Genomic DNA, 21836 nt, shown 5'->3' with positions numbered 1-21836 from the left:
TACACATACATCCTGTCCCTCAGGATTCCCTCCAACAACATGCCTACCACTGATGTCAGGCTCACTGGTCCATAGTTTTCTGGCTTGTCCTTACCACCCTTCTTAAACAGTGGCACCATGTTAGCCAACCTCCAGTCTTCCGGCACCTCACCCTTGACTATCGATGATACAAATATCTCAGCAAGAGGCCCAGCAATCTCTAGCTTCCCACAGAGCTTTAGGGTACACCTGATCAGGTCCTGGGGATTTATCCACCTTTATGCATTTCAAGACATCCAGCACTTCCCCCTCTGTAATACGGACATTTTACAAGGTGTCGTCTTCTATTTCCCTACATTCTATATCTTCCATATCCTTTTCCACATTAAATACTGATGCAAAATACTCATTTAGTATCTCCCCCATTTTCTGTGGCTCCACACAAAGGCCACCTTGCTGATCTTTAAGGGGCCCTATTCTCTCCCTAGTTACCCTTTAGTCCTTAATGAATTTGTAAAAACCATTTGGATTCTCCTTAATTCTATTTGTCAAAGCTATCTCATGTCCCTTTTTTGCCCTCCTCATTTCCCTCTTAAGTATACTCCTACTGCCTTTATATTCTTCTAAGGATTCACTCGATCTATCTTGTCTATACCTTACCTGTGCTTCCTTCTTTTTGTTAAACAAATCCTCAATTTCTTTAGCCATCCAGCTTTCCCTATACCTACCAGCCTTTCCTTTCACCCTAACAGGAATATACTTTCTCGTCATCTCATTTCTGAAGGCTTCCCATTTTCCAGCCGTCCCGTTACCTGTGAACATCTGTCCCCAATCAGCTTTTGAAAGTTTTTGCCTCATACAGTCAAAATTGGTCTTTCTCCAATTTAGAACTTCAACTTTTAGATCTGGTCTATCCTTTTCCATCATTATTTTACATCATTCATCTGGTCTATCCTCTTATTCCTACCCTCACTAGCCCATAGCACCGAGAGTAATCCAGATATTACTACTCTCGAGGACCTCCTTTTTAAATTCCTGCCTAACTCTTTGTAATCTCCTTTCAGAATCTCAACCCTTTCCCTTCCTATGTCATTGGTTCCAATGTGGACAATAACCTCTTGCTGGCCCCTCTGCCCCTTGAGAACATTCTGCACCCTCTCTGAGACATCCTTGATCCTGGCACCAGGGAAGCAACACACCATTCTGATTTTTTGCTGCTGGCCACAGAAACGTCTGTCCATACCTCAGACTAGAGAATCCCCTAACACAATTGATCTCTTGGAACCCGACTTACCCCTCATTGCATTAGAGCCAGTCTCAATACCAGAAACTTGGCTGTTCGTGCTACATTCCCCTGAGAATCCCTCACCCTCTACATTTTCCAAAACACAGCACACCTGTATGAAATGGTTATCGCCACAAAAGACTCCCACAGGAGCTGCCTACCTCTCTTACCTTTCCTGGAGTTAACCCATATATGTGACCGAATCTGAGACTTTCCCCCACTTCCTACAACTGCCATCCATCACATACTGTTGCTATTGCAAATTCCTCATTGCTTCTAACAGTCTCTCCAACTGATCCATTTGATCTGATATGATTTGCAACCAACTGCATTTATGGCAGATATAATCTTCAGTAACCCTTAAACTCTCTTTAAACTTCCACATCTGACAAGAAGCATATATCACTCTCCTAAAGGCCATTGCTCCTTCACAATCTACAGACCCAGAAAATAACGCCGTCTTATTCCTCTACAAACACTGCCCCAGGTTAAGTGAATAGTTATAGCTTATATTTTAAGTTTAATCAAGAGATATATCTCCAAAAACATAAAATCAAGAAAGAACCCACTCTACTCACTACTGCAGACTTTCTGTAGGCCACACTTAAAACAAAATATACTTATCTGATTCTGTGCTGTGAACTTCGCCCAACAGTTCCTCCAATTTCACTGAATTTCACTTTTTGTTAATTTTCTCAGACGCAATACGATGTCCAGCAATTCATGAATTCAACCAGCAAAGGCAGTGTCAGTTTCTTTCTTTCTCTCTGTCCTGCACTGACCTCACCATGTGCTTCCTTTGTCTGTTTCTTCTCCCTTTTAAAACTGCTGTTGCTTTGATTTTTCTTTCCAAAGTTCCAAAACAATGCAACAGCATATAAAATAGTAATTGCTGCTCCTGGAATTCGAAGAAATCACCTCCAGCACCTAAAATACCTCAAAAAAGGAGCAGCTGTTACAGCCAGAAAGTTTTCCTATCCTCTGTCTTGGATTACCCAGAATCCTTGATGTGATAAACAGAGAAAGCAAGGCACAACTGAAAGCTAGCAATATAGGAAGAGATAATCAGAGCATGGCAGGAAACAACAGAGCATAGAATATTAAGAGGTGGAGGGAAGCTTTGATAATTAAGGATAGCATCAGGATATTAGAGTCATGATCTTGATTCTAAAGATTTAAGATGTTGATTCAGTTTGGGGAGAGATAAGTGGCACAAATAACTTAGGTATTTCTCTAGAAAAAAGGCTCTGCTATTCAGTCTCACAAAAGTTAAAGATTTTCAGGAAAATATATTAAATTCCCTAATGACTTGTCTTCTCGACCCAGGTTGCCAGAAATCATAGAGCAATTTCTTCAACTTAACAAAAATCGCTATTTATTATAATTAATTAGATTTTATCTACGGGTAAATAGTTATGAACAATTGGCATACAACTCTACTAATTAAAACTCTAATCTCCTTCTAAACTTCCCTTTACATACGTACACAAATGGACAGATATAGAAAGAATAAAATAAACACAGATATTATAGATATGGGGAGACTAGGAAAGCAGTGGTCTCTCTTTACTGGATCTGTTGAGATGATTTTTATGATTCTTGTGTTGGTCAGAATGCTACTTCTCAGTAGTCTTTCTCTGGATGCTTCCACCAGTTTGCAGCAGGCACAGGGTGGCTGGTTCACTTAAATAAGGGCTCTGGCTTATTAATTAAAAGTCACAGCTTACAGCAATTGCTGAGGGCGGATAACCTGGTTTCCTTCCGATTTAAAGTGACTTACTACAGAGATCAGACATGGACGTTTAAGCTGGTCATGGTCTGAAAGCTTCTCTTTATGTTTTGTACAGCCCTAAGCTGTTCAGCTACCTGAGAACCAATCACATAATTATAGGCAGGTAGAAGATCTTTGTCATTGGTAATTGGTCACTAGTCCATAAGTCAATCCATCACTTTTTGCCAAACAAAAATCCATTTGTACACAATCCTTCAGCTCCAGTTCATCTGAAAATTAAACTTCAATTATTTATTGAAACAGCTTTCATTTTGTGTCAGGCAAATTGCTTTCAAAACATTGAGCAGTCCTTCAGCCATCCATAGTTTTTAAAACAATTCGTTTCACACTTCATTCCACAATACAGACAACACAAAAGACAGGATCTTCATTTAGGACATAATAAATATAGGAAATCACCTTGTAGGAGTGGTTTACAAACTACCTAAATGTAACCATTCTGCATAAACACAATCCACTGAGAAAGAAAGATTCTACAGCAAGGATGCACCATCTATAGCTAATTATAGTTCACATTAGTTTCATATTGAAAGAAAAAATGTGTTCGCAAGTGTGAAGATCTCCAGCAAGTCAGAAGATTGGACAAAATATAACACACAGCAAAAAACAACTTAAAGAGAATAGTAGAAACCCAGATAAAAATGTATAAACAGATAGCAAGAGTTTCTTTATTAATTTGAAAATGAAAAGCAGTAGGTAAAGTGAATGTTGGTTCTCCATAGAGTAAACCTGGGGAAATGATAATAGATAATAAGGAAATGGCATATAAATGGAACAGATATTTTGAATATGTCTGAAATGTAGAGGATACAAACAACATCCCAAAAATAACTGTGTACCAAGACGTGTTAAGGATGGAGGGATTTAAAACAATTGTAATCACCAGGGAGAGGATGCTGAGCAAAGAATGAGAACTAAAAGCTGACAGATCTCTGGGTGATGGACTTCATCCTAGAGTCTTAAAAATGTTGGCTGCTAATATAATGGAAGCATGAGTTTCAATTTTCTACAATTTCCTCAGTTTTGGAAAGCTCCCATCAAATTGGAAATAAGTGAATGTAACTCTCGGATTCAAGAGATGAGCAGGTCAGGAAGTTTAAATTAACAGGCCGGTAACCCTAACATACGTCATTGGGAAATTACTCTAATCTATCATTCTTAATTTTGGCAGGACATTTATGATATTGATGTACTCATGCAGATTCAATATGGCGAGAGCTTTGTGAAAGGAAAATCATGTTTGACTAACATACTGATGTTTTTTGAAGGAGTTACAAGCAGTGTGGATACAAGAAAACATGCGGTGTTTTTAGACATTCAGTAGGCATTTTACTAGGTGTCACAATAAATAATACCTCGTGGTGTAGGGGATATCAGGAAACAGAGAGTAGCATAAACTAGTCACTTTTCGATTGTAAGGTGTAACAAGAGGAATGCCACAAGAATCGAATATTCATAATCTGTAACAATGATTTAGATGACAAGAAAAGATGTATGGTTGCTCAAGTTACTGATGACACAAAAATAGGAGGAAAATAAGAAATGAAGAGGGGATAAGAAGCCTGCATTGGGATATAGTAAGGTTAACAGAGTGGCCAAAACTTTGGCAGTTGAATACATTGTGGAAAAGCATGAACTTTGGGAGAGATTGCAGAACATGGCATGCAGAGGAATTTGGGTGTTCTGCCACATGAATCACAAAAGGGTAATTTGCAAGTACAACAAGTGGTCGGGAAGGTAAATGGAAGGTTATCATTTATTACAAGGGAAATGGAATATGAGAATAAGGATATTCTGCTATAGCTGCACAGGGCATTGTACTGCATGCAGTTTTGGTCTCATTATTCAAGAAAAGACATAGCTGCACTAAAAGCAGTTCAGAGAGGTGCTCTTAACTGACTTTTGGGACAAGGGTGTTAATCAATAAGGAAAAGTTGGGCAGGTTGGTCTTGTATCCCTTGGGGTTTAGAAGAAGGAGAGGTAGCCTCATTGAAATATACATCAACCTGAGGAAGGCTGATGGGATGATAGCAGAAGGTATGTTTCCTCTGTAGCAAAGACTAGATTTGAGGGACATCGTTTAAAAAACTGCAGTTTCTCACTTAAGATGGAGAGGAGGACAATCTATCGAGAGTGTAGAAATCTATTCTCCAGAAGGCAGTGCAGGCAGAAGCATTTAATATTTTTAAGGCATTGGTAGAAAGATTATTTACCGACAAGAAACTCAAAGAGTATCAGGGGTAGGCAGGCCTGAGGGGCCAAATGGCTTTCTTCTCCTTCTTTAAAGATTCCTATGTGACAAGTTACTAACTATATATCCTAAAGGAGAGAGTGGAGATTTTGCTTTTAGATTATGGATGGGGATTTGAAGCCAGTTGCTGTAATTTTTACACAATGTAAGAACTTCAGCACAATGTTTGTCCTGAGACTCTAAGTCCATTGGAAGTGTTTCCTACTGCTTCAGCTTAAATGTAGGATTTCCAAGCTAGAGGGGCAGCTGAAGTCGTGTGGAGCCATTATAGATGACTGTTTAATGGACCGTACTTTCTAGGAGATGATGACCACACAGGCAGTGAGAGGTTAAGAGAGATCTGGAGGAACTGGAAGAGGCAGGAAGTGCAGGAGTCATTGGGTTGTGTCCCCTCTCAAACCAGTGCAACACCATTGGTGATTGCTGGACTGCAGGCAAGACTGTGGCATGAATGGCCACAGAAGGACCTTATCTTTTATTAGAGCAGTGGGGGCTAAACAGAAAACTGGGGACAACTCCATCTTGGCTTTTGCTGGACAACGCTACTGCACTTTGGGCTGATCCAGCAACTAATTAATTGTTGTCTGAACTCCCACCTCTTTAAAAAGGAAACAATATCACTGTTGGGACTGTGCCTAGCTGAACACTTGTAGTGATGGACACTGCTCTTTCTGAATGAGGTTGAAGATTGCCAAAATGAGGAAAAGCAGTTCTCAGTGACTGAGAGTGGAGGTGGTGACTGGTGACATCAAGGAGGTTCTGTTGCCACAGAGGTGGCCTTTACCACCAGAGGTGCGTTCTTATGCCACCATTGAGGGAGGCAACCTCCTGAATGTAAAGGAAGGACTCCAAGGTTCACCAAATGGTCCCCCCACACAGTGGGATCACAGCTCCATTGGTAAAATGCTAGTGGTGAAATAAAGAGAACAGTAATTGGCTACCACAGTAGTATAGTTGACCTTTGGCAGGCCATCCTCCACTTTCCCTGCTGCTGACAGAATTCTACAACAGCTTGAGGGGGATGGCACTCTATCTTGTAACTGCCCTTGCTATTTTACTGGCTCACCTACTTGCCAGGAGAATATTTATAGAGAAATCACAAAGATATGAAAGAACCAAAGTGATGATACTGAGCAATTCTAACATTATTCCAAACAATATTTGGGTAACTAGATTAAAAGGTAAGGAGAGAGAGGAATTTCTGAAATCTGTTTCAGGACAACATTCTTCATCAATCTGTCCTTGATTCAGTGAGAAAACAGACATTGCTGGATCTGGAGCTGGGAAAGGAAATGGTGCAAGTGTCTTCAGAACAGTAGTAAGAGTGACCATAAAGTTTTGATTAATAAAGGAAAAGATCAAGGAACAATTGAAGTAGACTACTAAATTGGAAATGGATGAACTTCAATGGGGAATGAGAAAGGAGCTTAAAATGGGACCAAACACTGCAGGACTTATACACTTAATGGTAAGGTCCTTGGGAGTGTTGCTGATAAAAGAGACCTTGGAGTGCAGGTTCATAGCTCCTTGAAAGTGGAGTTGCAGGTAGATAGGATAGTGAAGAAGGCGTTTGGTATGCTTTCCTTTATTGATCAGAGTATTAAGTACAGGAGTTGGGAGATCATGTTGCAGCTGTACAGGACATTGGTTAGGCCACTGTTGGAATATAGCATGCAATTCTGGTCTCCTTCCTATTGGAAAGATGTTGTGTAACTTGAAAGGGTTCAGAAAAGATTTACAAGGATGTTGCCAGGGTTGGAGGATCTGAGCTACAGGGAGAGGCTGAATAGGCTGGGGCTGTTTTCCCTGGAGTGTTGGAAGCTGAGAGGTGACCTTATAGAGGTTTACAAAATTATGAGGGGCATGAATAGGGTAAATAGACAAAGTCTTTTCCCTGTGGTCGGAGAGTCCAGAACTAGAGGGCATAGGTTTAGGGTGAGAGCGGAAAGATATAAAAGAGACCTAAGGGGCAACTTTTTCACACAGAGAGGGTGGTACGTGTATGGAATGAGCTGCCAGAGGAAGTGGTGGAGGCTGGTACAATTGCAACATTTAAGAGGCATTTGGATGGGTATATGAATAGGAAGGATTTGGAGGGATATGGGCTGAGTGCTGGCAGGTGGGACTAGATTAGGTTGGGATATCTGGTCAGCATGGACGGGTTGGACCAAAAGGTCTGTTTCCATGCTGTACATCTCTATGACTCTATGACTCTATGATAGGAAATGTAGTAACTGAATAATGGGTGAACTTTAAGGAATGGGGTAATTCCAAAGTGTAGCCACTGTTGCAGGTGAGTATGCTTTCAACTGGCATAATGAGGTCCCAGAAACAGCAATGAGATAATAGATGAGAGCAAACTATGTTTGATGGTGTTACCATTGGCTCGAATATCAGACGCCTTCACTGCTCTTCTTTGAAAGGCAATATGTAATCTCATAAATCGAGCTGAGAGAGCAGATGGAGACTTACTATAACATTAATATTTACAAAGATGAAACTCCCTCTCAGTAATATATTGCAGCATCAGCCTGTGTTGTGCACTCAAGCAGGGCCTGAGCCCATGACATTCAGACCCAAGAGATGCTACAAAATGGCTCAAGCTGATGGAGTGAAAAATCAGTTTTTTTTTGCGGGTAGCAACAGAGAACAATGAACATCTGTCTTACTCAGCAATGATCAGGCAATCGCCCTGTTGGTATTTCAGGGATATGCCACAAACACTAGATCATGAGTTCTCACCACTGGTTCTCCTCAAACTGAATTTCCAACATTAGCCTAGCTGCCAGGAGGTGCCACTGAGCAGGGGGTACCAGGAAGTACCAAAGTGGACAGAAGAGCTAATCATCTAAAATCTTTCTTTGAAACTGCACTAGAAAATCATCCAAAACAAAATTCATGTGATTTAACAGTGTGAAACTTCAGTCAATGGTGTGATTGTAAGTTGAGTCTTACCTATATTACAGGAACAAGCAAGTTGTTAAGAGCATTTTTTTTCTCTTTATCAATACTTACATAGTCCTCCATTTAAAAAATAGACAGCATTCATTTTGTAGATATGGGAAGTAGGCGCCAATACATAATATTCCCTGATTCTATTTTATTTTTTAATCTTACTGGATTCAAACACAAGTTTTCATCCTCGGTTAGAAAAAATGTTCTTATTCTTTATTCCTTTTTATTCTCTCTTTTCCTTTTCCCCATGTAATTTACAGTTTTAAGTTGAAGATTTACAGTGTGACCAATGTATTATGAATTTATATTGCCCATTTTACATTTTATCACATCTGGTTTAGAAAGTGTCAGCTGCTTTGGGAACAGTCTTATGTGAAAGTACTGAGAGGATTGACTTGTTCTTTTAAGCTTACTTTTCCCCTATGTTTCTTTCATTCAGCAATAGTTCAGTGAACATTTCACTGTAATCAATAGGTAAAGAGTTTTCAGATGCCTCTGGCTACATTTTAGTTGGTGCTTTTTAGCCTGAAATCAATAATTGAGATAAAAAATTCAAATGCACCAGAAAGGTTAGTTTAGCAAGAAGCTTTGTCCTTAGAATCAATACTTGGACCAAGAAAGTCCTTGGAACCTTGTCACTTGATAAAGCTGAAGATAGGCTTGAAAACTGAAGACTGTTCAAGGTTCACAAATTATCTTTGTGCGTCTGAATTTTCTCCATTTTATTTGCATGCTATAGTCTTGGCTATACCTATTTTTAAATTTGATGTTTTTATCTCTGCCTCCAACTCATCTGTGATACCGGCTGTTGCTGTCTCCTCCAGGCCAGGGTAATCAATTCGAAAAGAAGTAAAGTATGGTTTGTCGGAATAACAGGAGTGTCGGGGAAATATGTTTCTTTCTCTCTCAGTCTCTCTGTCTCTGTCTCTCTCTTACTTCCCCACTATGTCCCTCTCACTCCTTACTCACATAAAGGCAGACACCAGGCCACTGGACAAAAAGGACAGATGTCTCAGAAAATTGATTCTTAGCATTGCAGTGACAGAAAATGCAGAGCATGATCAATGAACGAAAGATCTTCCACAAATAACTGCAGTATGCAACAAATCTAAAATGGGTATTTGTGGTATTCTGCTGCTGAGAAACTATTCATAAAGGACAGCGGTAAACCACTACAGGAGAGCAAAGTTGTTCAACACCGGCGGTGCAAAACAGGCTGGTTGAGAATTGATGGCCCATTTCATGCCCATCTCATAACCTTGATAGCTGTACATTTGCTTTGATAAAGACTTCAATGTGTACAGGCCGTTTGACACCACATCATCCTGAAGCATTTTACAGCCAACTAAGCATATCTGAGTTAAGTCCTGACAGGCAACCTGTGCACAGCAAGATCCCACATACAAATGAAGTGATGATGGCACAACAATAGTTTGTTGGTCAATGAATAAATAGCAGCTAGGACAATAAGAAAAACACCATCTGTTCCACTTCAGGTGCTGTGAAAATGTTTACACTCACAATAGAGGAGCCCCTGTTTAATATCTCCTCCGAAAGAAATCACGTCTGACATGCAGCACTCCCTCAGTTCTGCATTGATGTGTTCATCTTAGTTATGTCCTTAAGTCTCTATAACTGTGAATTTTCTGACTTGGGTTGAGGGTGCTACCACTAAGTCAAGACTACCACTAAGTCCTGCAAGAGATCCACAGCTAGCAGTAACCTGCTGTTTGCATTTATATTGATGCCTGTATATTTTAAAAAAACCTTTCCATCCCGCTTGCACTTTTGGAAATAAATACTTGGCACCGATTATAACATTTACAGAAGGTGTAACATTTACACACCAGAAGTATTTATTGCCTTCCAAAGTGACCCCACCAACGTTTCAGGGATAAATGGAAGGAAACCTAAACTGCGATGTCCATACTATTCATTCAAAAATATCCAGCCCTAGCCCATCATGTACTGTATGTACCCTGCTTCAATTTATCCTACCTCCACTATTCCCCACACCCTTATCCTGTCCCAATCAACCCTTTTTTATGAAAGGGCTAATCAATGTTGATCAAGGATTAACCTCCCTTCTGGAGACTATAGATTTTTGAATGTAGATTTAAAAAAAAAAATCATTCATTGGTCTTGGGCGTTACTGGCTGGTCAGCATTTATTGTCTCACTTGATCCCCCCCCAGTCTGCACCACCAGTCAACAGGGTCACGGCTGACTGAACATTCCTAACATTCTCTTTCCTGCACATACAAAAGGATAATATAGGAATATATGGCTTAGAATATCTTGATGGTAAGGTTTTAACCTGATAACATGGTTAGTTAGTTGATTTATTGAACTGTCATTTTTTTTAAAGTTCTTAATTCTGTCATGTTTCTCTTCAATCAGGCCGAGAACAAGTACTTGCCTTCATGTGAAAGAGAGAAGCTTTTTAGTTTGTGTTCAATGCAGCATTCATAAATCCATTTCCTCTGGTCTACCAACAAACAGCACATGTGCAGATATGAATTAGGAGTGGGTGTAGGCCACTTGGCTGTTCAAGGAGTCTGCACTGTTCCTTGAAATAATTTCAACAGACAGTGAATATTCAAAAACATTGTAATGTGTTCTGGGCTTGATAAGTGCAGGCTAGTGTTGTATAAGAGTCTGAAAAGGATGAATATTGACAAGTACATTAAATACTGCTTAATATGATTATATCACACAGGCAAGGGAACAAGAATAGCATCATATGTGGAAGGAATGATGTTGAGATCTTCCTCATAGTCTCAGCAATAATGTCTAGCATGTCAGTGTTAGGTGTTTGTTATGTTTTGCCAGGGGAGGTGGTAGAAGCAGATATGTTTGCAAAGTTTAAAAGGCATTTAGACAGACACATGAACAGATAGAGAAGATAAGGCTATGGACCTTGTGCAGGCAGATGGGATCAGTTTAGAATGACATTATGGTCTGTGCAGACTTGGTGGGTCAAAGGGCCTGTTCTTGTGCTGTACTGTTCTATGCTCTGTGTTCTAATGTAACTAGTACATAGTCTATATCATGGTGTAATATGGACTTTGTTTAAGACGTGAGTCTCTTCTCATTAGACTCCCAAGTAGTTTTCTTCTACCTCACTTGACCAACAAAGCCCCATAGATCCCTATCAGGAAAGGGGATGATGGCAGCACCATCATAAGCTGGATCTTCCGTTAGGATGAGCTGTGGAGAGGATTCATCTTACAACAATAAATTTCCACCTACAAAATGTGAAAATTCCCATCATTGTGTAAATTAAATAGGAGATGAGGAAACTTTCACATGTCTCATGTAAATCCTGGCTGAATGGGTTTATTGCCCTTATGGAAAATGTTAATGCTGGCTCAGACTACCTTTCATCTAATTCACATTGGTTTAATGAAAGTTGACAAACCTCTGTGGGTTAGATGATCCCTGTAGCTATTTTAAGCTCGTGTTTTGGTCTTTTGTTAAAACTATATCAGTCCTTGCAATCCCCTTGCATTAAATTGGCTTCTGAGATTAAAGGATCAATAGTCTACACTTTGTATCATCTTAACAACATTTATATAGCAACTTTTACATAGTAAAATTCCCCAAGATGCTTCACAGCAGAGTTATCAGACATGATTTGATACCCTATCATGTAGACAATATTCACATTATTAATCAGATGCTTAGTTCAAGAGATTTGTTGGAAGTTGCTTCTTAAAGGCTGAGAAAGAAACAGTGAGGTTAAGGGAAGGAAATCTACAGTCAAGGACCTGCACAGCTGGTGGTGGTACGATCGCTAATGATGAGCCTAAAGATTTTGGGGATGCTCTAGAAAGGGATTTGGGTTAACACAGAATGCTTTGACAGTTGTACAATGGGGGAGCTGGCAGAGATAAGGAGTGGCAAAGCTGTGAGGTGATATGAATACAAGGATTAGTGCTTAAAGGCTCAGAATTTGCAGATCTCGATCTGGCGTAGGGCTGTGAATACATGGGTAGTATTTTAGTTGGACTTGGCCAGACACTCACCAAGTCCTAAAATCCTTTTGTGAACCAAATATGACAAAGCAAACAACCAGTCCCTGTAAAATGGGCCTAGCATTTCACTTCTAAAACAATACACATTACCAAAAACTTTTTATGTCTCAAAACATTTCAGGATATCTGATGTGCCTCTTGATGAAGACAATGGGAGTTGATGGAAGCACAACTAGTGGATTAAATATGTAAAAAGCTGATGTATAAATCATCAACCTCCAGGGTGAATATGTCTCTCAGAATCAGCATGGTGTCTGCTTCTGTGATGCTAACCCAGCAGTTTTGTTTTTACAGAGCCATTAAAATGTAAAGATGAGCTAAGATTATTTGCTACATTCTGCGTTGAATTTCAATGTTGCTATTCTTCAACAAAATTGCTTTCCACAGTTCACTTTGTGTCAATCAACATTTGGAGGCAATCTGATTGATCTTTCACTGTGTGTGTGTGTGCATGTAAATATATACACAAACAAAAATATACACTTATTTTCTTTCAGATCTGCAAGAAAGGTCAGTGCTGAGGCAGTATTAGTACATAAATGAGGCACAGAAAACATTTTTTTTTATCTGGCAGATCTGACAAAAATACTTGATACGAAAACAATTAGATTTTCTCCCATTCTTGAGTTAAGGACATTGGATTGGTGACAGATTAGGCTGAGTCTTACTGGAAATTAGCTCAATGTCATTTTTAGTGGGTTTTGTGAAGAGTTTTGTAGTGATTGTAATGAGGTCAGCCAGGTTGACCTTGTAGAATATGAGTTCCCTGACTGGGGTTGTGAACCTGGTCCAGTCAGGGAGCCTTGGCTGACAGATAAAAACAGAAGGCTCAGATATCCCGTCACTCTGACAGCTGGCCCTGAGGGAGCTGGATCAGTGTTAAGGACTTTCAACATGTAAATAAAGGCTGACTTGATGACAGAATACTGGCCTCTGTGGAGTTATTTCAGTGACAACGAGAGTACAGTATGCCCATGAAGCAATTTGCCTGCAACAGTCTTCTTTGAGTTGGGTAAACATTTCTGGCATGATGCTGTTATTTGGAGTCTTGACTCATTTGACCTTGACGTTGAAGACTGTTATTTTTTACCTGGCAAATGACATTCGGCAGATGAAAAGCAATGAATAATTCTCCTGACAGCTTGTGCACCCGCAGCATTTTTGGTTATTAGGAGTTGAACTTTCCCTGAAGTACCAGATATTAAAACCTTTCAGGAGTTGATGGTTTTAGTTAAGGAATATCATGGCCCTATGTCTCCTCTAATTTTGGGATGATAAGGGTTTTATTTGGCAATTTGAGAACCGGGGAATCTCTATCGGGATTTTTGACTAGGTTAAGATGACTGGCAAAGGCATGTGACTTTGTTTTAACCCTTAATGAGATGTGAGAGACTGTTTGGCATGTGGGATTAATGGTGTAACTGTGCGAAAGTGCATACTAGCTGAGGGACAACTGGACTTCAAACATGCACTCCAACTAGCTTTACCATTGGAAAATGTAGCAAGTGGAGCTTATGATTTGCAGGGTATTCTGATGAAAATGACACCCTCGCTGGGTCCAATTGAGCTTGGGGAATGCCACTTGAATGAAGGCAATTGCATAGACTCACTCAGGACATATCCTGAACAGAGGGACTCTAAGGTAGCCCACAGCAAAGCCCCAAAAAGAAGCCAAGACTCAGCCAAAGGGTTAAAAATATCTTCAGGGTCTGGGTTGGAATGCCATTTTAGCTGTTGCTGGTGTGTGTTCTCGAGACAGCAAAACAGTCCAAAAAGACTTAAATTGAGTAAGAGCTGGTACCCAGGAGAGTGCACACCCTGGAAAGTCCATCTACGTTTCGTTTTGAAAAGTTAAATTGCTCAGCAACATCCAGATCAGAACTAATCAAAATAAATGTCTGGTTAAATTGTCACCCGGCCCTAATGGAAGTCGATATCGGCGTGGCCGTTTCAGTCGCAGAATCAGTCTTTAACAAAATTCGCTCTGGACTCTAACCCTTTGGTTTGTGCAAGACCTCAGATGGATTGAGAACCTAATAGGGGGACCCTTAATAGATTAAGGATACAACTTCGGTTTTGGTCTCTTATGAGAAGCAGCTGGTTCAGTTAGCACTGAGTGTAGTAAAAGGCTCAGGCCCAAGCTGGATGGAGTGAAATTATTTGAGAAAGATTCACCTGGATTGGCACAACATTTTTCGATTAGAAAAAGGCTGCCTGAGTGTAGTCCTAATTAAATACCCAGAGGGTTTTCAGGAAAGTCGAGGGACTATCAAAGGAGCCAAGGCCACCTTGCATTTGACTTGGAAGCAACTCCATGATTCTGCCAGGCCTGACCAGTGCCATTTGCCTTGCAGACAAACGTAGAGGCAGAGATCAGGTTGCTGGAAGGTGAAGGAATCATCAAACCAGTCCAGTTTGCAGAATAGACTGCACTGGTCATACTGATTGTAAAACTTGATGGGTTGGTTTCCCTTTGTGGTGATTTTAAACAAACAACAAACCACTTTTTGCAGCTGAATAAATAACCAATCCTTTGCACTGAGAATTTATACACAAAGCTGGCAGGGGGTTGTCCTTCATGAAGCTGGATATGAGCCATGCACACCTCCAACTGCAGTTAGATGAAGATTCCCAGAAGAATGCTGGGAATACTTATAAGGGTTTGTACCAATATGCAAGACTGCCATTTGGGGTCAACCTGTACCATTTTTCAGCAGTTGTTGAAGAACATTTTACAAGGTCTACCCCAGGTTGCCATTGATCTGGATGATGTGCTAATTACAGGGAACAACAATAAGCAGCACTTAGAAACCTTGGACGTAATCCTTAGCTATCTCTCCGAGGCAGGCGTATGCTACAAAATGGAAAGAATGTGTGTTCTGGGCATCTTAAGTGACACACTTGGCCACAGAATTGAGATGCCTGGGTTACACTCATTGGAGGATATAGTGAGGGCGATCAAAGATGCCCTGGCTCCCATGTCTATACTGGAGCTTAAGTCTTTCCTTGGGATGGTGAATTATTATGGAAAGTTCATACTTAACCTTGCATCAACTCTTAACAAAGGGTCAGCCTTGGAAATGGTCACGTAGCTAAGCCATTTCTTTCAGGGAAGTGAAGAAACAGCTTTGATCCTCTAAGGTACTGGCACACTCTGGTCCCAAGTGAGATCTGGTGTTGACATGTAATGCCTGTGCATACAGCATCAGGGTAGTATTAGGTGGTCCAATGAAAAGGAATGCCCAATAGCGTATGTATTCAGGACTTTGGCTAATGCAGATGGAGAAGGAACATTTGGTGATCATATTTGGAGTCATAAAGTTTCACCAATACATTTGTGGATGTAATGTTTTAATAATAATAAACCACAAACCCCCGCTAGGTCTACTTAAAGAGGAGAAGGCAGTGCCACCCATAGCTTCAGGTTGAATTCAGCAATGGGCTTTAATATTAAGTATAATTACAAGTTTGGAACAGTGCATGGTGGTCTAAGTACCAAACACAGATACGTTGAGCTACCTCCTGATAGATATATCACCAACGGTACAGCTCCTGGAACAATCCGGAATGGCTTTACATTTTCTGGAAACACGTCCGGTCACAGCTGACAATATCAGATTTTGAACACAGAAAGACCCAGTCCTGGCAAAACTGGCGGTAATGGGGAAACCAAAGGACCGTCACACCCAGAACTGAAACCTTTTTGGACCCGGAGAGATTGGATCACAGTAGATGCTGGCATATTATTATGGGGAGCAAGACTGATTGTCCCAAGGAAAGGTCACATCCAGATACTGTCTGAACTCCACCAGGGTCATCCAAGGGTTTTGAGAAGTTTTGTCTGGTGGTCAGGATTGGATGTAGAAGTAGCCACGGTGGTGCATAAGTGCCCAGAGTGCCAACAAGGACAAAAGTTACTGCTAGTAGCACCCCCACATTCATATGGAATACCTGGAATGACCAGGTATTCCCTGGACTTGGTTACATGTCAGCTATGCAAGTCCATTCAGGGGCTCAATGTTCTTAGTCATTGTGGATGCCCACTCAAAATGGTAGGACATGCATTGAGTTTATTCATCAAACACAGAAACAGCAATACAAAAACTGTGTGCATTTTGTGCAGTACACAAACTCCTGGAAACATTGGTTACAGATAACAGGCCATCGTTTACCAGCAGGGAATTTGAGTATTTCCTAAAGTTGAATGGTATTCACCATATTTGGACAGCTCCATACCATCCACCATCCAATGATCTGGCAGAAAGAGGAGTTGTAACTTTGAGAGCAGACTTAAAGAAATAGCCTACAGCTTCACTCGGTATCAAACTGTCCCAATTACAATTTGATGATAAAACGACGAATTATTCAAAGAATTGCTAATGGGGAGAAGACTCCAAACCAAATTAAATCTGATCTTCCTGGACTTAGTGGGAGAGGGTGAAATGGTATCAGGATCATCAATGCCAGACACAACATTCCGCTAAGTGAGAGAGACAGTTTACTTTAGGAGATAGTGATTTGTAGGAATGGCCTTGTATGGATAAGAGGCATGGTCAATGCGATGTCAGGTCCAGTGGCATATAAAGTTTGGGTAGCCGCAACGGTTTTGAATAAGCATGTGAAAGTTGCAAACTCACAAACAGTGCGGGAGTAAAACATGCCAGGCTCCTCAATAGCCTTTCCAACTGTTTCAGAACCTATGGGTTCTCCTTCTCCATCAACTGTTGAAGATACCTCAGAATCCGAGATGGACATGGAGGATGTCACCGCTTTGATACCTTTGCTGCCTGAAGAAGAGGATGAATTTCTTTGGAGACACGCTGGATTCAAGAGACAAGCTACACGCTGCTCATATCAGAGGCAGAGTTCGGAACCTGACCTGGTGCTAAAGCATCCCAGGAGGAGAAACAAAAAAAAAGGAACTGGCCTAAGTTCTCAGACTTAGAGGGGCTGGGATGTAGGGATTGTAATGAGTTCAGCCAGGTAGACTTCATAGGGGTGTTAACCCAGTCCAATCAAGGAGCCCTGGCTTATATAAACAGGAGGCTCACTCTGAGAGCTGGCTTTGAGGAAGCTGGTCTGGCATCAAGAACACATGCCAATAAAGGTTGACGTGGTGATGGAATACTGGTCTCTGTGGAGTTACTTCAGTGAGCACATCAGTAACATGTCTCTTTAGCTTATCAAGGAAGAAACATCCCAGTTTTCCAGCACTCTGAGGACTGCTGGAGACCAGGCACCTTCTCAGGCCCTGGGAGAGGATAGTCCCATCGTGTTGGTAATTAATAACTTTACCTGAATGAACAGCCAAGCCTAGGGTCAGCAGGCAGGTTTGTCAGAGACACACAGTAAACTGGATTGGAAGTTGGAGGGGTTCACTAACGTTATCAGTATCATGTTGCCTCATAGAAAATAGAACATAGAACAGTACAGCACAGTACAGGCTCTTTGGCCCTCGATGTTGTGCTGGCCTTTTATCCTACTGTAAGATCAGACTAACCTACATGCTCTTCATTGTACTAACTTCCATATGCCTATCCAAGAGTCACTTAAATGTCCCTAATGTATCTGACTCAACTACCATTGTTGGCAGTGCATTCCACGCAACCACGCTCTTTGTAAAGAACCTACCTCTGATATCTCCCCTAAACCTTCCTCTAAAATTATTCTGCCTGGTGATAGACATTTCCGCCATGGGAGAAAGTCTCTGCCTATTCACTCTATCTATGCCTCTCGACATCTTGTACACCTCTATCAAGTCACCTCTCACCCTTCTTTGCACCAATGAGAAAAGCCCTAGGTCCCTCAACCTTTGTTCAAAAGAAATGCTCTCCAGTCCAGGCAGCATCCTGGTAAATCTCTTCTGCACGCTCTGTAAAGCTTCCCCATCTTACCTATAATGAAGTGACAGAACTGAACACAATATTCCAAGTATGGTCTAACCAGGCTTTTATAGAGCTGCAGCATAACCTCACGGCTCTTAAACTCAAGCCCCTGCTAGTGAAAGCCGACGCACCATACCTATCTTAACAAACCTATCAACTTGGGTGGCAACTTTGAGGGATCTATGGACATAGACCTCAAGATTCCTCTGCCAAGAATCCTATCCTTAACCCTGTATTCTGCATTCAAATTTGACCTTCCAAAGTGAATGACTTCACACTTTTCCAGGTTGAACTCCATCTGCCACTTATCAGCCCAGTTCTGCATCCTGTCAATGTTTCATTGCAACCTCACAACAGCCCTCCACACTATCCACCACTCCACCAATCTTCGTGTCATCAGCAAACTTATTAACCCACACTCCACTTCCTCATCCAAATCATTTATAAAAATCACAGAGCAGAGGTCCCAGAACTGACCATGTGGGACACTACTGGTCACCAAGCTCCAGGCTGAATATTTTCCATCTACCACCACCCTCTGTCTTCTATGGTGCGGCCAATTTTGTATTCATGCAGATAGGTTTCCCTGTATCCCATGCCTCTTTACTTTCTGAATGAGCCTACCGTGGGGAATCTTATCAAATATCTTGCTAAAATCCATTTACACCACATCCACTGCTCTACCTTCATCAACGTGTTTTGTCACATCCTCAAAGTATTCAATAAGGATTGCGTGGAATGCCATGCTGACTATCTCGAATACAATTATAGCTTTCCAAGTAATCATAAATCCCGTCTCCCAGAATCCTGTCCAATACTTTGCCCACCACTGACGTAAAACTGGGTGGTCTGTAATTCCTAGAATTAACGCTACTCCTTTTCTTGAACTAGGGAATATCATTTGTTATCCTCCAATCATCTGGCACTACTCCAGTGGACAGTGAGGATGCAAAGATCATCGTCAAAGGCACAGCAATCTCTTCCCTCACTTCCTGTAGTAACTTTGGGTATAGCCTGTCTGGTCCTGGGGATTTATCTATCCTTATGTTTTTCAAAATTCAAAATTCTGAATTGTCTGCATCACGGCAGAAAAACAGTAATATTTGGACAAGCCCTTGCTGCATCCATTCAGGACGGTTGCACTGATCATATATGGGGAGTTTCAGAATCAGAATAGCTTTCTCACAATTTCTGAATAGTCAGAGCAAACACAAATGAGATTTCATCTTAAAGCATGATACACAATGGTTTGGAATTCTCCCAGAGTGAGGGCAATATGATGCCTTTACATGGATCTCTGAGTTATTTCACCTTATTGAGATGTATGTAGTACAGGCCATTTCACCAACAATATTGCAAAGTTATAAATCTGGCAGGACTGTACCGTCATTGTCCAGCCTTAATGCAGCCAACAAATGCACAATTGGTTCTAACAGACCATGTTCTTACAAACCTATGGCTCAGGAGAAAGTGAGGACTGCAGATGCTGGAGATCAGAGTTGAGAGTGTGTTGCTGGGAAAGAACAGCCAGTCAGGCAGCATCCGAGGAACAGGAGAATCAATGTTTTGGGCATAACCCCTTCAGGAGGAATGACTAACCCAAGTATTGAGGTAAGTACATGAAAGTTTGTTTAACTTACGTTCTTTTATCTCTGATATAGTGAAGAAAAAGCATTTGTGGAGCATGTAAAACAACAGAGGTCCTTTGCAGGTCTGGGAGAGTGTGGCCCTGAGCTGTGGCAGGGCTGACTGCAGGAAGAGTAGGTGGCGGTGCATGGGTGTGAGTGTGTGGTGGAGGATCTGGAAGGAGAATGGTTTCTGAAGGTTTTGGATTTGTAGTACTGGTTGTCCTATTCAGGTCCAAATTGTATTGGTCTGAATGTAGTCCGGAGTCCATGTGGGATCAGTCATTTCCATAGACAGGCAAAGAGGAAGGAGAGATGGCTGTTGTAGTGAGTCTGCTTCAGGACGTGGCTGAAGAGCTTCAGGGCAGAGGAGATGACCTGTGGGTTCAGTGAGAGAGACTCATTGAGATCCTTATAGAGAGAGGAGAACTTCATCAAGGTAGGCATCTTTGGAAGAGGCTTTGCAGTTGGGTTGAAATCAACTAGGAGAAAGTGAGGACTGCAGACGCTGGAGATCAGAGTTGAGAGTGTGGTGCTGGAATGACGTCATTCCTGATGAAGGGCTTATGCCTGAAACGTCGATTCTCCTGCTCCTTGGATGCTGCCTGACCTGCTGTGCTTTTCCAGCAACACACTCTCGAAACCTGTGGCTCAGTATGTGAAAAACCTCCAAGGCTTTGTAAAGCAATGAGATGGGTGGAACACGTCTGTGAATTGTTAAATGCAGATGAAACTTGTAAGTTCCCCTTTGATCATATCAAGGCCAAGTTTTGTAATGTACATTATTTGTCAATGAATGATCTGCACATTAAGTGCAGTTTGATGGCAGTTGTGTGACATCATCCTTGGATGCCTAATTAATGCATTTGCCCCTACCACAGCCTTGTATTACCAACATATCCACTCCGACCACAAAGACTAGAAATATAAACTTACTCTGCCCACTGTGAATGTATCAGCTGCCATTTCTCTTTGTTATTGCACAGTTGAGATTTGGTCAACGATTCTGTATTATCCAATTTGCAATCTTGGGAGTGAGTTACAGCTCCCCCAAATAAGCAGGATCACACCCACCATGATCCATCTTGTGTTGCTGTCCCTCTCAACCTCATCAACTTTCAACTTTCAGGTTTGCCATGTTGCTATTCAGCCCTTTTATTTGAACGTAATATCCCCTCAGGCCACTATATCAACCCACTGCCCTCCCACTGAAGCCAAAGTTATTATGATATGTGGACACCAGCCCCCACCCTACAGTACTCATTATCTTCTTTATATGTGAAGTTGCCCTGTTGTACCTGCCACACAGTGTGTTTTCACTCATATCTAGCAATGAAATTGCGAGTTGACACTTAATAGTAATAAATGATAAAAATTTTTTGTTAACCCAATTAATATTACAATAACAAAACACACTACAAACTAACAATTTACTCTATAAATCTATCAACCATATTGTGCTTTAACTTAACTCTGGATGATTATATGCCACCAGACTAGAGCTTGGCCTTGATCCATGTGGTGATGATGGTCTGGTCTTCTCCCAATGGCCCCAGGGGTGTCTTCTCCTCTGGGTTGTTGATCTCAAGTTACTGCTCCCGAGGATGATTTTGCGGTGATTCTTATACTTAGAAATCTTCACGCCCATTTGGAAGGTCTTCGATGTCTACCAATAGATCAACCAGGGCTCAATCACCCTGACTGATCAGACCCAACCAGGCAGTGACACGCCAAGGGCAGGTTCTTGAACATCCATATTTGGAAGTTTTGGGCCCATGTAGGTCATGTAGCCCTCTCCAAATAAGGGTGTGAGGCGCCCCTGTGTCTGGCAAACAACTCAATGTTTCTGATTGTCCTGGGGATGGCATTCAACTCGATTCCAATTCAAATATATATTGTACCGTCTGCAGCTGCTGGGTCAGTTGCATACTGCCTGCCTGTAGCTGTAGCCTGTCTGGATTCTGCTTCATGTTTATTCCAGAGCCTTTGGGCACAGTCACTTTTGATCAAGGCTTGCCTCAATTTCCC

The sequence above is a fragment of the Chiloscyllium plagiosum genome, unplaced genomic scaffold (assembly GCF_037043375.1).
Source record: "Chiloscyllium plagiosum isolate Xiang-an unplaced genomic scaffold, Cpla_swu_hap1 HiC_scaffold_34, whole genome shotgun sequence".
NCBI lineage: Eukaryota > Metazoa > Chordata > Chondrichthyes > Orectolobiformes > Hemiscylliidae > Chiloscyllium > Chiloscyllium plagiosum.
This window is presented reverse-complemented; position numbering follows the sequence as displayed.